General features: G+C 49.0%; 1 long non-coding RNA gene across 1 annotated transcript; it reads right to left on the bottom strand.

Annotated features, from left to right (window-relative positions):
* Window positions 1–20,001: 20,001 nt before the first annotated feature.
* Window positions 20,002–20,894, bottom strand: LOC146829921 (uncharacterized). The gene is made up of 3 exons (XR_014961118.1): window positions 20,814–20,894; window positions 20,177–20,360; window positions 20,002–20,087 (listed from the first exon to the last, which is right to left on the bottom strand). It is a non-coding gene; the product is annotated as an uncharacterized LOC146829921 (long non-coding RNA).
* Between the last annotated feature and the right edge of the window lie 220 nt (window positions 20,895–21,114).

Here is a 21,114-nt window from a genome sequence, read left to right as displayed (position 1 = left end):
GTCACCCATCCATACACCTGTGACACTGCAAAGATCTCACAAGATGTCATTCGTTTTACTTTCACACATGCCTCCCCATATCAACTAAACACTGATCAGATGCCACAAATAAGGGCTTGTAAATACCCCCACAATTAGTTTCTGGCTGGCTTGACCCTGGGGTGAACTATCTTCCTAATATATGGCGTCAGTTCACCAAAGTGCAGAGAGGGGGTGGGCGGGATGTCTGCCTCTCCGATCGGCAGCCGTCTGCCCTTTCTGTTCCTGCTGCTGTCGCCATGACTGCTGAGAACAAAGGGCGCAAGGGCAGTGCCAGCCAGGGGTACCCAAGAGCAAGCCAAGGGTAACAGCTACCACTAATTGACACCCATGCCCCTGGTACCTGACTGGAGGAGGCTGGCACACGCTGCCCAGGAGCCTGGCACGAGGCCGCGCTCCATTTCGCCAGCCTGGTTTTAATCTCTTAATGCCAAAGTGGATTACAGCGGATTAACTCTAATGAAAGTATGTTTTCGCTTTTCAAGGCTCGCCTTTAATCAGTAGGGCCTTGGCACTGCCAGGCAGCGCGTCTGCATGCCACTGTAACAACCGCGCCTCGACTGGCTTTTCTATGCTTTATTTAGTAAGGGTATTTATAGCGCTGAGCCCTCGGGCATCGGAGCACTGTACGCACGTGGACCTCAATTTAAAGAAATGCCAGATGTAGTGAAAGTGAAACTAAACACCCTTCGACCAATGATGACATTATAGGCATGGCCCCTATGCCACCCGTAATTCCTTTTTGGCTGTCTGTTCATGAGCTCCCCCAAGACAAGGGATGGCAAAGACACTGACTGGCACGGGTATTAAAAGACAAGCCGTAGTTATTACCAAGACTGCCCCTTATTGACAAACAGGTACCTAATAATACAGAAAAACACAGTATTGACAAAAAATCAGGTGTTCCATCAATTGCCTTTAAAATAAACCTTTGGTGTTGGGGTGTCCAAAATTGGTGCAGGAGGGTTGGATCAATGCCAGATTATCAGAATAACCACTGACTTTGTGCAAGGATTTACATTTTGGGTTCATTGCATGTAAATACACTTTATGTCGAGAGAGCCAGGAAAATATGGAGAGGTCTGTCGATACACCTGTGGTGGAGAAAGAAACATACAGAAAGGTGGACGGAAAGAGATCCAGGCAGGAGATAGAAAAGGAAAAAAAGTAGTGGAGGTTAAACGGAGAAACTAAGGGGCATATCAACAACAACCGGCGATAATTATCGCTCAGCGCTCTTAGCGTGAGGATAATTATCGCCGGCTAGCGTGAATTTTTATCGCTGAGATAGCGTGCTATTAGCAACGCTTATCTCAATAGCGATACAAATCCTCACGCTAACAGGCTAACGTGAGATTATCGCTGGAAACCCAGCGATAATCTCACGTTAGCTTGTTGATAGGGACAGGCAAACTTAGCCATGATATCCTCCTTCCATAGGATATCATGGCTAAGTCAGAAAATTAGCAGACGTAAAAAAGCAGCGTTAACCGCGGTTAGCGCTGCTTTTTTGTCTCTAACAGGGTTAGCGACATTCTTGATAATAGGAGAAATGTCGCTTAGCGACATTTCTCCTATTATTTTACTCTGGAACGCCCCCTTTGCATCTCATTAGAGATGCAAGGGCAAGCGTAGAGTAAAAGGGTGCTAACATGCAAATTTGCGTGTTAGCACCCTGTTGTTGATAGGGCGCTAGTTTTATCTCTGCTTTTTTGGCTTTTAAAGCCAAAAAAGCAGAGATAAAGCCCTTGTTGATATGCCCCCAACTTCGAAACCTCGTCAGGGGTAGTAAGCCCGGCCTAGATAAATACAATTACAACTCTCTCTGAATAAGAAGGGGAAGGGGGAAGGGAAAGGATTCAGAGTGGTGCAAAAGGAGAGACGCCATCAGAAGGAAGATGGGTCATGGGTAGGCGATAGAGTGAATATAAGGGGGTGTGTAAGAACAAATGAAGTGGAGGTGAAGGGTAGGAAGATGGGTAGAACGGAAAAGATGGGGACGGTGGGGAATAAGGAAGGGAGAGTGCGAATATGAGAAGAAGCATATGTGAGAAGTTGGCCTGATGTATGATGTCACTAGTTATAGTGTACACCTTATATCAGTCCAAATACCCTTATGGTGATTGGTTGTAAAGTCAACCTTATAGACCAGCTATCCTAGTGGTAGCATGGACAAGAGCAGTCTTAGGCTAAACTCTGAATGGCATGTGAAGCCAGCTGTGATACCATATATAATCCCTTGAATACCAAATGAAAGGACACCACAACAGATATATATAAAATAAAGTGTATTTATTCTAAGCAAACCCTCAGCACTCTTTATGAGATTAGAGGTAAGTACAACACAGTCTTATTAATGCATACAGTAAGTCACACAGGTAAGTAATACAGTTAGGCCCTAGGGGCCACGCAAACCATATACTAAGTAAGTGGTATAAGGACCACTGTCACGGAAATAGAATAGGCCTAGGCCTAGGGAATCGCTGGGGCTACACTAGACTACCAAGGGATAGGAAGTGGGAGGCCCACGGGATTCGTATGCAGAGTGGAAACACTCACGCGTAATGCGTAAAAGTCACTAGCAATAGTACAGTTTAGAAATAGATAGATTTAGGACACTTCCGGAGTAGCTAGGAAGTCGACACTTGAAACTTAGACACTAGGATAGTCACTACCCTGATGAGCACCGGAGTACCCAAGTTACCTAGCCCACAGGCTGCGGGTGCATAGGGTGGAAGTTGCGTCGGGTTTCGTCGTCGACTCCTATGGATGCCTGAAGAAAGATGCTGACAGGCAGTCAGTGAAGAGTGTCCGGTGGATCCCAAGGCTGGGATCAAGAAGAGAAGAGACCTGCAAGCAGAGGGGACAGAGTCAAGATCACTAGCCAGTGACCACGTGGAACCAGGAAGGAACCAGACGATGTCGTGAAGAGTTGCAGGTGAAGGTGAAGCTTGTCGCTGCAGCCAGGAGGACCAGGAAGCGTCGAGGACGACCAGGACCAGGAGGCGAGCTGTCCCACGAAGGCTCTTGCTGTCGGCGGCGTCGAAGCTGGGCTAGGACTCACCAGGCCTTGGCAAGCGGAACCCACGAAGAACGGAGGACTTGCTTCAGGATCAGACCAGGAAGGTCTGGGATGCTTCTTCTTTGCAGGGAAGCAGGAGCCAGTCTGGAGGAGCCAAACCAGCGCAGAAGATTTCGGGATGCGTTGTCACAAAGGCCACTAGCCAGCGGGCAAGCAACCGGACAGACGCGGCAAGCAGGAAAATGCTGAAGGGCCCCACGCAGGCCTCGTTGAGCGTGGGGGGCTGGTCTTTGGTGCAGATGGTGCTTGGGGGTGGGGCTTCTAAATCCCCGGTGCACAACTTCGAGGGTGCCTCAGAAGCTGCGCTTGAAGATACTAGCCACTTTTCCCAGGTAGCCGGTCCCACGTCGCTCGTCGCCTCCACGGATCTCAGCTCTGCTGCAGATGTGGATCAGGGTCGGAGAAGTCTGGAAGTCAAGGCTCTGGTCGGGCTCTGCAGTCGGTTCCTCGTAGAACGTGGGCAAAGCAAAGGGTAGTCTCTTGATGGTGCCTGTTTGCACAGGGTAGCCACTCCTTGGCCACAAGGGAGATTCTTCAGTCTTCTTCTTTCGTCGAATGTCGAAGGTCCAGAGTTTCTGTTCAGTTTTGCAGGTTCAGGATAATCTAAAGTCTTGAGGCCCAACTCCCACTCTTATACTAATCTGGGGGGCTGGGATACCTGCTAGGTCACGCCTTATGGGTGGGACCTGGGAGGGGGTGGTTACACCCACTTCCCTTTGTCCAGTTTCGCGCCAGAGCTGGGGCTGGAGTGCCCCAGCACCGGTTTGAACTGGACTATGCAAGGAACACCTTGTGTGCCCCAGGCATGTCTCATTCCTTTCAGCCCACCCTGCCCCAATACACTAAAGGCTGTCTGGGGAGGTGCTAGCACCTCCCCAAGCAGGAAACCTATTGTCCAGGCCTCCCTGGCTGGGATCACTCCCAGCTGCAGGAGGTCAGACTTGTGTCGTGGCAGCAGCATCCATTTTGTGATGCTGAGGCTTTGGTCAGAGGTTACACAGCAAAGTAGGATTTTAACATGTCTCTCCCTCTAGAAGGGAGGAATAATATCCTCATCACCAGAAATGGTATGGGGGTATTATTCCAAAGTGTTAGACACCTTACACGACATGTTTTGATACAGCCCAACCATAGTTACCATAACCGTTTAAGATTATAAGGCACTTTAAGAGTATATGGTAGGCTATATCGTAGAACAGCTATAAGGACATGGTTCCGAAAGCTGCAGACAGGCTCAGCTCATGCTAGAGCACCATCTCACATGTTACCAAGCACTCTGCCTCCAGGATTGTTAAGGCCTGCCATAGGAGTGACTGATAGGTACACATGTGTCTATATATAAGGTAGGTATAGGAATACTACACCTAAGCAAGGGGTGATTACACGACCTTGCCCCAGCTGAGTGATCAGCCAGTTGTGTCTGATTGGAAGGCCAGACCAGGGGTGGCATAATACATGCTGCAGCCCCTGGGAGGCCTAGGGTACACCTATGCCCTGGGTACCTAGGGTACACTGTACAGGGTCCAATAAGGTGATCCTTACCAATTGGTTATGTACCTAGGGTACATGGAGTCCATTTTACAGAGAGAGCAGACAGCCTGAGACCCTGAATGGCAGGATCTCAGGCCAACTAAGTCGAAAAACCAGCTAGACACTAGGCAAAAAGTTGGGGGTAACCATAGTCAGATATCCACCTTCCTACACAACCCCCCCCCCCAAACGAAAGGAGATAAGGCTGGCCTTGACAAGGTAAGCCTCTATTGCCTGAGTGGCCATATAAGGAAGAACCAGCACTGGCATGGTTACCCCCTGTCTCATGGTCCACTAAGCAATCCCTCATCCTAAAGATATCATAGGGTCTCCACCATAGGGAATCTCTACCTTTGGTGTGTCTTTGCAAAGTAAAAGGCTGGTGTTGAGATGGAGTACTGAAGTGAGTGTCCTCAAAGTGAGGCCTCAGCTTCCTCCAATCATCCTCCACCCTGGATGCCTTTCTTTCTCTAACTGAGTTGCACTGTGCTCTCAGGGTCAGCCTCTGGCTACCTAAAGCTGGAGGCTGGGTCCCTTTTGTGGGCTTACTGGAGGGACAGGTCAGGTTTGGGGCCCTAAGGTCCCAGGTTTGCCTGTGCCCAACAGAATCCCTCTGGGGGAGGTCCCTAACTACCTGTGAAGGGGATCCCTCAGGAATGTTTTTACCCATCACCTGGCTAGGGCAACTAACCAGGCAATCCTCATTCTTTTGAAGGGGGGGTTCTTGTGGACAGGGGCCCTCTTGGGGTCCACTGGCCTCCCTGACCTCTGCAGCCCTGGGCTGACTGAGGCAGGGTAGAGAGAGGCAGGCTACCTGCACCAGACTGGGTCCCACCTTGGAAGGGGCCACTGACATCAGAGGCTCTGCCAGGCCAGGCCTGGCTACCTCTGGGGCAGTTCCTTCACAAGGGGTGAGGTCAGATCCCTGAGGAGGCTGACCTTTTCCTAATGTCTGGGGAGAGGGAGACTTTTCTTCCTCCCCACTACTCTCTGTCTGTGTGGAGTGATCCATAGTTTCAGGCTTCACTACACCTATATCAGTCTGAGTATAGGCTGAGACCATTACAGCGTTGCCAACCTTTTCAGGGAGGCACTCAGTTTGTGTTTGAGCTGTGACTGTCACAGCTCTGCCAATTTCTACAGGGAAGTCTGTCTGTGCCTGGGCTGTGGCTACCACTGCCCTTCCAACCTTTTCAGGGAGGAAAGCTACTTGGACAGGGGTTGTGACTGGCACAACCCCACTACCCTTTTTGGAAAGGCCTACCATTTTGGAATGGGTGTCTTGTTCAACTTCAGCCCAAGCTGAGAGTTCTAAGTCATTCCCCAGCAAGCAGTCCACAGGCAAGGTTGGAGACACTGCCACCCTTTTAGGGCCAGTGACCCCTCCCGCCGGGCGACGTGTCGGACCCGAGGAGCGATCCAAAGCCGGGTCAAACGAGAAATTAAAATCACCCCCCCACACCATGCAGGCGTGTGCATAGCGGCGGCAGCTATCAGCCAGCGCTGCATAGAACTCAGGATTGTCGTAATTAGGTCCGTACACGTTGACTACCACTAGGTCATGACCTTTCCCAACGCACCGGGCGATCAAATAACGCCCATCCGAGTCAGCCTCCAGTACTGACAGCGCTAATTTGGAGCGAGGGTTCACCCAGGTGACCACCCCCCTGGAGTGTGAGGTGAAGCCGGCCGCAACACTGGTTCCCGCCAGGCCTCTTGCCTTAAGCATGTGGCTCGTAAGAGGGAGGTGTGTCTCCTGGAGGAGCGCAAGATCTATATTATGTCTATGCAACTAATTCAGTACTTTCCTCAATTTACGGAAATCGTTCAAACCCCTCACATTCCATGTCAATGCTCTCAGGGACGCCGCGCCTATATCACCGGTCAATTCCCCCGGGTCACCCATAGCCAAAACCCGTGCTACAGCAATGACGTCCAAACAGACCAGAGTACCGCGCCACCAGCCGACCATAACCAGGCACTTCAATCTTGGTTCCAAGCAAGGCAGCAAACAACCTACAATTCCACAGTACGTGCGCCCCCCCGCCTCCAACCCCAACCCGCCCCCCCACCCACAGCCGACCACCCCCAACCTGGCCAGACAGTACTCCCACACACACCCCCGCCCCCCAGAACCACCAACACACCCCTCAAACATCACTCCAACCAAACCCCACCAGCTCCCCACTGAACTACTGCGCTAGGGCCGAGGTTACTAGGCACTGCAATAATCACAATCTGGCAAGACGCCAGTCAGTAGCTCGTCTCCGCCGCCCCGCCCCCAAGTTACCTAGCTGCATAGCGAGCTACGCTAAGTCTCCTGTTGGGTTATCAGTGGACCCCCTACGGCGCCCAACACTAGTTTGATGGGGGGGTCCCCGCACGATAACACACAGCCTGAGGGCCAGCAAACGGCAAGCCCAACCCAGTGTCAAATCGCCTGAGGGCAAATGTCCAGGGCCACGTAAGGGCTCAACACTATTTTCAAGGCAGCCACAAACGTATCGTCAGGAGAGGCACCCCACAACGCGCAAGTGCCGGTACCATCAGCGGCAACAGTCAGATCAAGCACAATTATCCCACAGCGTAAGGAATCCCCCGCCCGGAAATCCTGACCGAACAGTCTATATGTGGGCCATGTACGAACTCCCCACAGAACTTAGTCTTGACCCTCCAGCCCCGAGGTCCCCTCCAAAGTGTCCCCCAAAGCTCTGGGGCTATTCTGCCGCTCCCTTGTCCATACCTTCAGGGATTTCTGAAGTTCCCTCGGGTCAGTGAAGAAATGCGAGTGCCCCTGCCTGTTGATCCGGAGCCTCGCCGGATAGAGCATGGCGTAGTCCAGGTCGAGGTCCCGAAGCTGTTGTTTAAACGGTGCAAACTGACGCCTCTCCTCCTGAACCTTCGCTGTAAAGTCTGGGAAGATCGAGATATCCATGCCCTCGTATTGCAGCTTGCCTTTCTCCCTGGCCATACGAAGAGCCACGTCCCTGTCCCTGTAATTCAGGAGCTTCGCGATGATCGGCCGCGCCGGCGTCCCTGGCCGAGGGCGCGGGCCGAGCGACCTGTGAGCCCTCTCGACCACGAACATCGGAGAGAACACATCCTCACCCAGCAAGGCACGCAGCAGTTTCTCAACGAAGAGTTCCATCTTCCCAGTCGAGGTCGATTCCGCAACACCCGTTATGCGAATGTTCGAACGTCGTGAACGGGCCTCCAAGTCCTCTGACTTATCCTGAATAACCTGTAGAAGCTTGCTGAGTTGTTTGCGGTCCGCGTCCCACTCTGTTTGGGCCTCTTCCACCTGCGAGACTCTCCTCTCCGCGATGTCCAACCGCTCCGCATTCTTGTCTACACGCTCCGACATCCGGTCCATACGATAGGTGAGCGCATCTAATTTAGCGTCAATTGCGGTCAGGCTGCCCTGCAGGCCCTTCTCCATCGCCACCAGCATCGCCTTGATGTCCGCGCCTGCCGGGGTTAAGGAGATATTATTACACATATGCTATGTGTTGGTAAGTGGTACTGCGGATTCACCTTATCTACACATATTGTATGACCACAATAGCCTCGTATCGGGGTGGAGATGGGGTTGCAAAGTGCAGTTTGTCATAAGAAGCACGTTTGCATCTGGAATTAAAACAAGCCCGGCGGAGCGTGGCGCGCGCGCGCTTGGTGGCGGGGGAGCGCATTCCAGGCGGGGGAGCGAACCCTTTGAAGTGCTCCCAAAAAGCGGAGTGCATGGCGGCACCAAGCGCGTAATTGTGCGCGTGCTAGCAATGCAATCCGCTTTTTGGGAGCACTTTGAAATGCCCTTTTACAATAGTCTCGCTCTGCGATCGCTTACGCGATAGCAAGGCGAGACCTAAAAATGACATGCCTTTGTTTAAGATGCAGGCTTTGTCACGGCTCATCTAGGTGTACTATTCTTGATGACATGGTGCAAGAATATTTGCTATTTGACACTAGGGAGTCTACGGAAGAGGAAGTAGGTGCAATCATGTGTAGTACTTCTGACTACTACTAATTCCTCTTACATGTTGGAGTAGTGTAGTTAAAATAAATGCCCGACTACTCACTATGCATCGCACAAACCACAAGCTCCGTTTGAAAAATGCTGTGGGTTCAACCAGATCCGAATTCTGTGAATTTTGGCCAATTCAGAATTTGCCCATCTTAATTTACCCAGAGATGCATGGATGAAATATACCTGTAAATGTAGTGTTTGTTTCTGCAGCATGAGGTCATTTTTCATGTTGGGGGAATGAGATGTGAGCGCACTTGTAATACAAAGAGAAATGGAAATGTCTTTTCCATGATGGGCCTAGGCGTGCCGGCACACGTGGTACCTATGACCATCATATTTACAGATGGCCCCAGGGACATTATAAGGATTTTGGGGGCCCTTGGCCAAGCATATTTTGGGGGCCCCCCGTTAGGAACAGTCTTAAATTTATGATCCAGTTTCAGCTCTCTCGTGTCCTCGTTGGCCATGTCAGAGACAGTGCACAGGCACACGCGTCCAAGTTCGAATTATGTTCACATGTAATATTCAGGGATAGTTATGTGTGTTTTCAATATTGTAACACAGCAGCAGCTCACTCATATTAACTGCAAATAATCTCTGTGACGCTCTGACATTTCTCATATGTGACGTCCTGATTTGATCCTTAAGAAACCTTTTTTATGGCTGTTACATGTAACAAACACAACATTTCGCTACAAAATGTCTGTAATAGATACTCACATATCACCCAAATTAAAGTTAAAGAAAGCGAGTGGTTGCAAGACATCCTCTCGGCAGTACATAATCACTTCAAATATTGCCTAACATTCACACGGTTACATAAAAACAGAAATGGGGACATGCGTAATTTAGTTTGAATGTCTGGATGCGAAGCATGATTGAATCTTTTTAGCAAAATAAAAAAATGAACATTGCCATATTAACAGAACACGACACCGCTCCCCAGACGAAGCACGTGACCATAGAAGACTCTTTAGACGTGCAACGCCCAATGTCCACGTTCTTTCGTGGTTCCCACCAGGGTGGAATGGAGTTGCTGCTTATAATCCTTAAGAATGGCTGCAGCCGCTGCAGAAGTCACGTGCCACGTGTTTTAAGGTATGTGTCCCCTCTCCCCCTTGCAGCGACTGGAGAGCGACCCACCCAACGTCCTCCTCTTTAGAAATAACATGAAGAACATTCCTAAAGGGACAGTCTGCACTTTTAAATACTGTTTTATACACTTTTTGAACACAGCTGCATTCGATAACAAGCATTGGCAAAGCCAATAGGTCTCGCTTTTGGGACCTTATAAGTGTTTAGCCACGCAACGGTTGATGTTGCTGCACAAAGGATATTGTGCTGCATAACTAAATACTTAAAGGTCCCAAAAGCGAGACCTATTGGCTATGCCAATGCTTGTTCTGCTGATGGGGTCCTAGCTATTATTGTCACCTGCACCACACCTGCGGCTGCATGTTGATGATATATGTTTGCAACAAACATACCAAATGTTTGAGTCAAGTTTACAGTTGTTTATGAGGTAGAGATGAACAAAGTGATATTGGAAATTTGGCAAACTATTTTGGGGCATATGAACATTTCTACCCTGCTTACAGCACTTTCTACCTCAAGATGTCTTGATTTTTGGACATCGCGTTACTATCATTAAGAGAGAGACCTGCGGAAACGGAGTGGTCTCAGGTCATCCTACAGCACTTCGGTTTTAAGACCAGACCGGAGTAGAAGAATGGAAACGACATGTCCCAGCATGCTGGGCGGCGGAAGCTAAATAGCCAGGATTGGATTGGCGAAGGTGCGACACGTGACTTGACAGCTAAGCTTGAAGTACTGTCGACCGAAACGAGTGGGGATTTGGATGTCGGTTGTTTGTGGGGACCTGGGAGAGACACGCAGTGGTAGAGCCAGGAAAGTATGGAGAGAGTATAATACACTTCTTATTGTGGGAGTAAACGTTTATCCTTATTGTGGGAGTATATGCAACTCTTTATGGTGGGGATAAAAACAGTCATTTATTGTGGGAACAAATACACCGCTTTAACCTTGGAATAAGTGTATATATATCCTTATTCTGGGATTATACACTAGCCTTATCGCAGGAATAAATACACGTCTTTATTGTAGGAATAAATGTATGTCCTTATTCTGGTAGTAGATACAAGCCTTATTGCGGGAATAAACACGTCTTTGTAGTAGGAATAAACGCTTTCCCTCAATAAACACATTTATTGGGTGGCAAACTACTGTCCTACATAGAATCCAAAAACGCACTTCCAGCACCACTCCAAACTCTAAGAAATGTATTGTAGCAGATCTTAAAGTGATACCCCGCAGCACTTGGAACCCCAAAGACGGAGGCACTCGGTAAAAACTAAAGAAATAAACATTTTATAATTCACAAAAAAACAGAGACGTCACCCATCCATACACCTGTGACACTGCAAAGATCTCACAAGATGTCATTCGTTTTACTTTCACACATGCCTCCCCATATCAACTAAACACTGATCAGATGCCACAAATAAGGGCTTGTAAATACCCCCACAATTAGTTTCTGGCTGGCTTGACCCTGGGGTGAACTATCTTCCTAATATATGGCGTCAGTTCACCAAAGTGCAGAGAGGGGGTGGGCGGGATGTCTGCCTCTCCGATCGGCAGCCGTCTGCCCTTTCTGTTCCTGCTGCTGTCGCCATGACTGCTGAGAACAAAGGGCGCAAGGGCAGTGCCAGCCAGGGGTACCCAAGAGCAAGCCAAGGGTAACAGCTACCACTAATTGACACCCATGCCCCTGGTACCTGACTGGAGGAGGCTGGCACACGCTGCCCAGGAGCCTGGCACGAGGCCGCGCTCCATTTCGCCAGCCTGGTTTTAATCTCTTAATGCCAAAGTGGATTACAGCGGATTAACTCTAATGAAAGCATGTTTTCGCTTTTCAAGGCTCGCCTTTAATCAGTAGGGCCTTAGCACTGCCAGGCAGCGCGTCTGCATGCTACTGTAACAACCGCGCCTCGACTGGGTTTTCTATGCTTTATTTAGTAAGGGTATTTATAGCGCTGAGCCCTCGGGCATCGGAGCACTGTACGCACGTGGACCTCAATTTAAAGAAATGCCAGATGTAGTGAAAGTGAAACTAAACACCCTTCGACCAATGATGACATTATAGGCATGGCCCCTATGCCACCCGTAATTCCTTTTTGGCTGTCTGTTCATGAGCTCCCCCAAGACAAGGGATGGCAAAGACACTGACTGGCACGGGTATTAAAAGACAAGCCGTAGTTATTACCAAGACTGCCCCTTATTGACAAACAGGTACCTAATAATACAGAAAAACACAGTATTGACAAAAAATCAGGTGTTCCATCAATTGCCTCTAAAATAAACCTTTGGTGTTGGGGTGTCCAAAATTGGTGCAGGAGGGTTGGATCAATGCCAGATTATCAGAATAACCACTGACTTTGTGCAAGGATTTACATTTTGGGTTCATTGCATGTAAATACACTTTATGTCGAGGGAGCCAGGAAAATATGGAGAGGTCTGTCGATACACCTGTGGTGGAGAAAGAAACATACAGAAAGGTGGACGGAAAGAGATCCAGGCAGGAGATAGAAAAGGAAAAAAAGTAGTGGAGGTTAAACGGAGAAACTAACTTCGACACCTCGTCAGGGGTAGTAAGCCCGGCCTAGATAAATACAATTACAACTCTCTCTGAATAAGAAGGGGAAGGGGGAAGGGAAAGGATTCAGAGTGGTGCAAAAGGAGAGACGCCATCAGAAGGAAGATGGGTCATGGGTAGGCGATAGAGTGAATATAAGGGGGTGTGTAAGAACAAATGAAGTGGAGGTGAAGGGTAGGAAGATGGGTAGAACGGAAAAGATGGGGACGGTGGGGAATAAGGAAGGGAGAGTGCGAATATGAGAAGAAGCATAGAGACCTGGAGTATAGACAATGGAGGGATGAAGTAAGGACTGGGGCACAGGGAGGGACAGACCGTGAAAATTAAAAGCGAGAAAGGCCGGAGAGAGGAGGGAAAGTAAGATGGCGAAAATATCGACGGGAAGTTAGCGGAGAATGACGTGTAAAAACAAACGGAAGGGATGGGAGCAGAGAAAGAAACGAGGAAGGAACCGGATGAGAATGCGGAAGGGGAAGAATAACCGAAGGGAAAGAAAATGAGGATAATGGGGGTGAAAAGAGTGGAGGTGGAAAGAACAAAACGTGATGATGAAGTAGAAAGGCGAGGAATAAGAATAGAGTGATTGAGGCAACTGTAATTGGTAAGGACACAGGGAACAAGCGGCCGTGCGGCCGCGAAAGTGAAAGTGATCGCGATCGCGATCAAACAACAAAGCGGCCATGCGGCCGGAAAGTGAAAGCAAATGGTGATCAGGCTGCCAAATGGTGCGCGCGCCCGGCGCACATGCACTGTATTTGGAGGCCTGAAAGCACTTGTTTGCACTTCCAGATCCCCCATTTACAAAAGCTCTCGCAAGAGCAGCGCTAAAGCGCTGTCTCAGGCGAGACCTAAAAACATATAATCTCCTGGGTTCTTTCAGTTATCGCTGCACAGATGGCCTTACTTATATTCACAAATAAATGAATCAGATATACCTTTATTATAATTCTGAGGATGCCATGACTAGAAGGACTTTGTTCTTCCATGTATTCCACTTCTTAAATTGCACGGGCTTTTCAAGCCCCAGTGAGGAGTTCAGAAAGAACAGTGTGCGCGCGAGGCCAGAGTCTCCCCTCCGGGGGCGCTCAGTATGGGCACTTCCGGCCAGGGAGCGATGCTTGGCAGCCACCGATGAAAGGATACCACTGGGCACTGCCAGCTACAACATACCCTGTGAGATTGCCAGTACTGCCAATGACGTGACCGGAGAGACGTCAGCCGCACCCCACAGCAGACCACAGCCGGCGCCGCGCGCAGGGCAGGGGCAGCGGGCAGCTGTAGGGGACACGCCATGCTCGCCTTCCACTTTTCAAGATGCTGCCTCTCTTTTTTAAGCAAGGCCACACATGCATGGCACCGGGCACCATTACAGGGGATGGCACTGATGGCACAAGACAGCAGGTGGCAGCACACGCTCCCTTCAGTTGACTTTGGGGGCAGAAGGAAAGGCCCTTGCGGGTGGGCCGGGCATGAATCTTTAACTGTGGCTTAGCCGCGCCCAGTCAGAACATGGCTCCTCTCGCGCCATTATTAACTCTCGCTCAAATTAGCAACATTTCGATGCAGAGGCTGATTGGAACGCAAAACAATAAAAAAAAAAAAGAAGTAAAGTAGTTATTACAGCCTTACTGTTCTGATCAACTAAGAAAGGCCCCCTTAAAGGTCGGTCCCTAGGCCGAACCCCACTCTGCCCATGCCTGAACACGTCAAACCCCCTCTGCCCATGCCTAAACACGTCAAACCCCCTCTGCCCATGCCTAAACACGTCAAACCCCCTCTGCCCATGCCTGAACACGGCTCGGTGTTAATGCAGATCCAGTGTGAGCCGAGGACTCGGAAGCTCTAAGAGAACTTATATCAGAGGGGCCTGAAGTTAAAAATGAAACTAAGAGCTCAGAAACAAAACTACAAGTCACCATTCATCATTCATGTATCAAGGGGTGACTACAAGTCGCCGTTCATCATTCATGTATCAAGGGGTGACTACAAGTCGCCATTCATCATTCATGTATCAAGGGGTGACTACAAGTCACCGTTCATCCTTCATGTATCAAGGGGTGACTACAAGTCACCGTTCATCCTTCATGTATCAAGGGGCGACTACAAGTCACCGTTCATCATTCATGTATCAAGGGGTGACTACAAGTCGCCGTTCATCATTCATGTATCAAGGGGTGACTCACTCGCCCGTGGGGGACTCGACCAGGAGAGTCCTCTGCCCTGCTCCATTTACGAGAGTCTCGCTCCAGCTCAGATAACAGTCTCGGTGCCAGGGAGACGTGACTGCAGCTCGCGGGCATATCAAAGGGCATGCACATGTAGACCCTCTCACCGGGCGCGGCAAGCAGAGGCCTCCAGAGCTCCCTGCACTCGGAGGGAAGAAGCAGTTAATGTCAATCTGTTTATTCCCGCGTTCACGTCACACAGCTCTTCTGCATAAGAACGTAAAGCGAGGAGGGAGTGGAGCGCGGCAGCAGGCAGCGACTGGACTGTGGTGTTGTGGACCCTAGGCCCACATGCTAGGGAAGAACTGGCGCAGACACACTATCTATAGTCCAACAGAAGAGAGGCGCACCACACATGGAACTTGAAATCACAGAATTAGTACACAATTATCAACTTTCTTCGAAAATCATTCCTTGTATTATTCCCTCTAATTCCCAGTACACAATGTCTGTCTGTCTTTTTGGTGCTTTCCCATACATGTATATGTTCTTTATATATGTACATGTTTTTTATATATGTAGATGTTCTTTATATATGTATATGTACTTTTACATTTATGTTTCTGATTTTTATATGTGTGTTACTTATATGTACTTCTTTTTGCTTACGATTAACAGCCCTGAAGAAGTCCTTGTTCAGGACGAAACGCGTCAGCTGGTCTTTTCGTAGAGTCATATGAACTGAATGTTATGTCTCTTGGAATATTTATATAAATGAAAATAAAATGAATACAAGGAATGATTTTCGAAGAAAGTTTATAATTGTGTACTAATTCTGTGATTTCAAGTTCCATGTGTGGTGCGCCTCTCTTCTGTTGGTACGTACTTTGATTCCTAAGGGAATAGGCATTGTTTCAGTGGGTGCCATTGAGTGTGCACACGATTTTCCTTGAAATAGAGGTCTAGTACAGGGAGAGTTATATTAGGTTAGGTGCTAGTCAATCGAAGGTTCCACTGTTATTGTTGTTATAACACTATCTATAGTCATTCAACTGTCCACGAGCACGTGCACACGGGCCCCTTTATTAGCCGGGTCACGTCACTCGTGACGTCGGTGATGGATGGGTGTGGGGTGTGTGTGTGTCCACTCCCATAGGGGAGTGGCTACTAAAGCAGTGCCGGTCGAGACACTAGAACGCGTCTCGCAGGACACAACATTCCTCCCGAATTTTAATAAAAACAAAAGTTCCCTAGTCCAACCTGTAGGGAGAAATAACAAGAAAATATACACCACAGGATCCATCAGCTTCTCGGGTCAAGCATCCAAAAGGCAGCAGACCAGGACTGGTAACTCCAACGGTAGCAGGACAATCTCGGCGGGCCTTCATTATTTAACCTGTGTGATCCAGGACACAAAGGCTTGCTTGAAGAGGTCCGCGGCACTCTAGTAACGTGTCTGTGGAATCATGCCCTTTGGTCCCAGCTGGCTTCCTTTCGCTGACCTTGAGGATGGCCTGTGGTGATTAACAACTGTTCATTAACCGGTGCGTCAAGATCATAGTTGGAGTCCATGGTGAAAGTTCACGGGGTTCTTTCTGCATAGCCGTGAGTATCTCTGAGGCTATCTTGCTGCGTCCGGTGACCTGTCGGGGGAAACAATGTCTTTTCCAGCTCTCCCGCCTGGGCAGGCCCTTCTTCGGGCTTGCCACGGGACTGCTGATAGGCTGCGATTGGGGCTGCATATGTGCCGGCTGGGGGCAGCGGCAAACCACCGGGGAGCCAGTAGCCAGTCTCTCGCACAAACCTCAAGGGTGTATGGATCTTGGTGAGGACAAGCTCTCGCTGCCACATTTCAGGTGTAGACCAGGTTAGCAGACAACCTCCGAGTCTTCTTGCTGTCTAAGTTGGTGCGGGTGTAGGACTCCATTCCATGTGTATTCCAGATGGTTTTGTGTGACGCACTTAAATGAAGACTGGCGGGATGGCATGGCCAGTCGTGTGGTGAATCTGGACGATGGCTGGTGATGACTTACTTTGATGATTGCAGGCTTTCAGTCTGAAGTCGATCACCTGAGGCAGGGGCGGCCAGGTGCCTCCACGTTCTCTGGGAAGCACTTGCATTTGTGAACCCGTTGTGAGACATAGGACATGAGACTCGGTTCGCGCAGGCTGTGCGGCTTACCCTCGGCCTCCCGCTGTGCGGTTGCCAGTTCCTTTTCGGGTTGTCCCCCTCTTCCCTTGTTGTCGCTGTATCAGGACTCACTCCTGTTGTAGCTTGGGTTTCTTCCTCGTCCAGCCCTGCCAATCACGACTTTCCCTTCTGACCTCAATTGGTTTTCCGATTCTCGGTGTGGACCCTCCGGTCACACTCCCTCATGTCTTCCTGAGTGCTGTGTCATGCCCATGGCATTGATAACGTAGCTGCCATTGGGCCAGGACGACAGGTGGCGATGATTAACTAGGAGAGGAAGTTTCTGGATGAACGTCGTAGCCACTTGACTGCCTCTTCTGAACCTTCTCTCGCACCTCGGGCATGTGCGGTCAGGAGCAGGGATGCCATTCAACTCCGACTGCCGACACTCTGGGCTGGACGGTCTCACTGTGAAGCGATGGGAGCAACGCGGTTTGCGCTTGCTGCGGCTTACGTGTGGCGCTTGCGGCGGCTTATGTGTGGTTCTCCCTTGGTGCTGCCGCCAGGGCCGTCGGTCCGCCTGGGTGGCTGCCTGGTGTCTTTGGAGGTATTCTTGGCTTGTGGTGCTTCGAGTCCTCGTGCTTCTCCTCTCTTTGTCATGGGTCACTGACGACTCCGGTGTGAGGCAATGTGAGGAAGGACACTGTTCTGTGTTTGGCCCCTTCTGGACTTCGTTGAGGCGATGGAGACTTTTCTTGATGCCTTCGGCATTTCCCCTTCTCTTCGAGGAGGTCTTGCTCTCCTGGGCGATTGTCCATGCTCTCACACTTCTGGGTGCCTTTGTTTCGCACCTCGGACTTGGCACTCTTCTACCCTCTTCTGGGTATTCGTGCTTCTCGGTGCTCTCTGTGTGCATCACTTCGGCGAGATTCTGACTGCGCCCTTTGTTTGCTTCGTTGCTGCTGTGGAGATGTATGGGGGCTCCCTGCTTCTTTTCTTCAGAGGTGTCTCTTTTCCTCCTGGGAATTTGCCTTTGTTGAGGCGCTTCTGGGTGCCTGTGACGCGCACATCTGTCTTCTTCTGGGCGCGTGCCACGCCCTTCAGGCTGTGCATGCTCCTTCGTTGCCAGGGTGCCTTCTTCTGGCACCGTGCGTGCCTGCTCTCCTTCCTTGCGGTGGTATTTGTTCACTGCCAGAGGCGCTCTTCTCACTTGTGATTGCGTTGGGCCGCCGTGGGTTGCGCGCTCTCTGCATCAGGCATTCTCTCTTCCTGCGCATTTCCCTTTGCCTTGGCTTGTTTGAGCCTTCCTTTGACGCAACACACCGGGCTTTCTCTGCTTCCCCTCTTGCACATGGCATAGTGTCCCCAGGGCTCTTTGGTGCTGATTTTGGCCACTGCGATGCTATGGTTCTGCAGTAACTCCGTGAGCACTCTCTGTACTGGTACGTCTCTCCACCCTCTTACTTGTGGTGGCGTTGGACAGCCACTGGGGTTAAAGAGCTTTGCTCCCGTCTTTGTCTTTTACTTGGGGTGACGACCATTAGGGGCCTTCCTGTGCTTGCTTACGCCTAGAGTAGGGAAGGGCTGGAGACGCTGGTGCAGGGTTTTCTTCAGTGCAGGCGCGCTGTCTCCTCATGGCAGTAGGTGGTGCTGCATATCGGGAACGTGCTGCGCTGTCTTCCTTTCCAAGGATGTCGCTCGTCCCCTTGCGGCCTTTTTCTCTGGCCAGCATGCATGCAGTGCTAGACCTTGACATAGACTTGCTTCTATGGCCAAACGTTGGTGGCGCTTGGCACTGTGCATAGTCACTTTCCTTAGGTGTCTGCTAGAAGTCAGGCTTTCTGAGGCACTGTCTCTTTATAGCTGTGGTGGATGAGGGTACTGTCCTTGTAAACAGGGCTGTTGTTAGAAGCAGGGTTTCATGTTGGGGAAAACACAGGGCTCATTCAGTCAGTGTTAGCGATGTGTTTTATTTAGCGGGTGCAGTACTTTTAATCGGCCACTGGATGGCAGTGCTGGTGCATTCACCAGGGTAGCTGCATTGCCGCTTTGAGATGTAATCCCGCGTCCGCTTCTTGCAGTCGGGGGATTCACTCGTGCACAGCAGGGACTCACCACTTGATGGAGACGCTTCCTGCTTCACCGCAAAGAAACATGCTGGCTCCCGGCCTCCGTGGGTCTTCTTCGCAGCAGCGAGTCTTTTCTCAATGGAGGCTGTTGAGTCGCACCGCGCGTGCTATCAGCGTTGTTGGGGTTTCCACAGGTGACATCACGGCGCCGCCGGCCGCACATGCCTTTCCCCTGCTCCGCCCCTCGCCATGGGCCCTCTGAACTCACGGGCTGCGCAGGGGGGAGCACCCCGGTGCTAATTTCACAGTACAAAATCAGAAGATGTCCTCTGGGAGAAAAAGAAGGGGGAATCCCGTGCTAATTTAGCTATCATTTAGCATACATTCACTACTACTATTCAATCGCTCATGCATTTATCTGTATTGGAATACAAATTCCTCACGTCACGAAACAAATTATTTTCACTTCAATTTATTATAGAAACTTTACACATAGTGTTTTGTCAATCAATAATAGTTAAAAATTCAAAAGACCTTTGTTGCTGCATTTGGTCACAATTAAAACATATAAAAACTGCAAAATTAAAAAACACACAATATAACATAATCCTATCTATTACTGTCTACCACGTTGCTTAACAGGGAGAAAACCAATAGACAAAAATATCTGTCATTGATTACCACATTCACAACTGACAATTAGACCAACTTGTAAGGTGTTTAAATGTGAAACATCAAGGTCTACTGTCCATCAATAGATGGAATAGGTTGTGGATTTTCGTTAGAGGGCGTCGACGCGTTTCGAAGGACTGATCAAATTGTGCCTTCTTTTTCAAGACCAGACATTATTTTTCAACTCCCGTATTTGACAAATCTATAAACATAAACATATACATGTATTTAAGTTAACATTTGGATCAAGGTTGTATTTCATCAACAATGTTACGATGTTTTGTATACCATGGTTCTGGTAAACCATCTTCTATTACTTAATACTAAAAAGGTCAAACATGCTAATCTAAACAATTATTCATATCTATTTGTCTATTGTCTTTAAACAGTTTATTAGGTACTTGCATGTCATATTGAGAATAAAAAAGGGGAATACATGACCTCATTTATTCTGGTGTTGTACACACCCACAGCGTTACACATTCAAATAATCAAACTTCACATTCACACTATCATGCATCCGAATTTTCCAACTGATTTGACAAAGTTCGAAAAATGATTTTAGTCTAGGGACAGGGAGGGTAAAGCATCCTTCCCCTTGCCTCTTCCCGTTTTTCTGTTGTGGAGAACACACCATGTATTTCTGGTAGCTGGCCACTTAAATACTTTGGGAGACGTAAACCCAGGTAGCCGTGATGACTCCTGTGGAGACCAAAGATTATTATTGTTATTCTCCCCCTACTGATTAAATTTCTAATTGCGTAATTATGTTTTCTATGGATGGTATCTACCTGATTCTTTTATTCCGAATTCCTATCAGTTCTTTCCGTGGAATATCCTCGTTTTCCCTTGTTTCCTTACGTTTAGTGAAACTGAGGGGCGGAAGGCCGTTATTTGTTTTCCTCTGTGTTTCTTACGGACCTGGGCTGCTTATTCTGATATGCTCCGTGTTCCCCGTCTTGTTGTTTTTGGGGCCTTAAATCGATAAAAACAAAGCGAAATGGAGTATTACTTCTCGCTCAATTGTGTCATTATTCTAGTCTGCCTATCACTTTTTCTAATGTCCAACTAATCTATACATGACTTCATATTTTCCTTTTTCTATATCTCCGTTACTATCGCTAAATATCCTTTCCCATTTGTTCACCTCCCTCGCGTGGTGGCCTTTCTGTTACTAAAACATGTTGTCTTTTGATCAAGACTACACCTTGGATATGAAAATACAATCTTGTTTGTTGTTCTACTGTGCATAAGGAGAAGAAGGATCCCGGAGTCCCATAATGCAAATAGTTATTCATGCATTTTATCGTCTGTCATCTCCCCTCGTTCACCTCTATGGCCACCCTTTTGTTTCAATTTTGGAGAACATTCTACTCCTTCCTATTTTAACTCTCCTATTATCTAGAGTGTAGCTCGACAAATTCTTACCCATTTCTTTAGTTGTGGCTCCGATAGCCGGCGGCGTCTCTCTGCGTCCGTCACGGTATCATCTAGTGTATTATTTGCCCTACATCAGTTTCTCTTTATTTCAGTGTGTGCGTTAGTCGTCATCACGCTGGTCCTGCCATCATTTGTATCTCTATTCCCGATTGGATGTCCCGACTAATCCTTATCTATTCACGTTTGTTGTTCTGTTAAACGGTCTTAGCAGAGTGAAAACTTTATTTAAAGTAAAAGTGTTCATGTGTACACACAATCTCGATGTGTATGGTTTTTTATCAGTGTGTTA

This window comes from Triturus cristatus, chromosome 5_1 (genome assembly GCF_964204655.1).
Source record: "Triturus cristatus chromosome 5_1, aTriCri1.1, whole genome shotgun sequence".
Lineage (NCBI taxonomy): Eukaryota > Metazoa > Chordata > Amphibia > Caudata > Salamandridae > Triturus > Triturus cristatus.
Note: the sequence above shows the minus strand (reverse complement) of the source record. Positions and strands in the feature narration are given on the sequence as shown.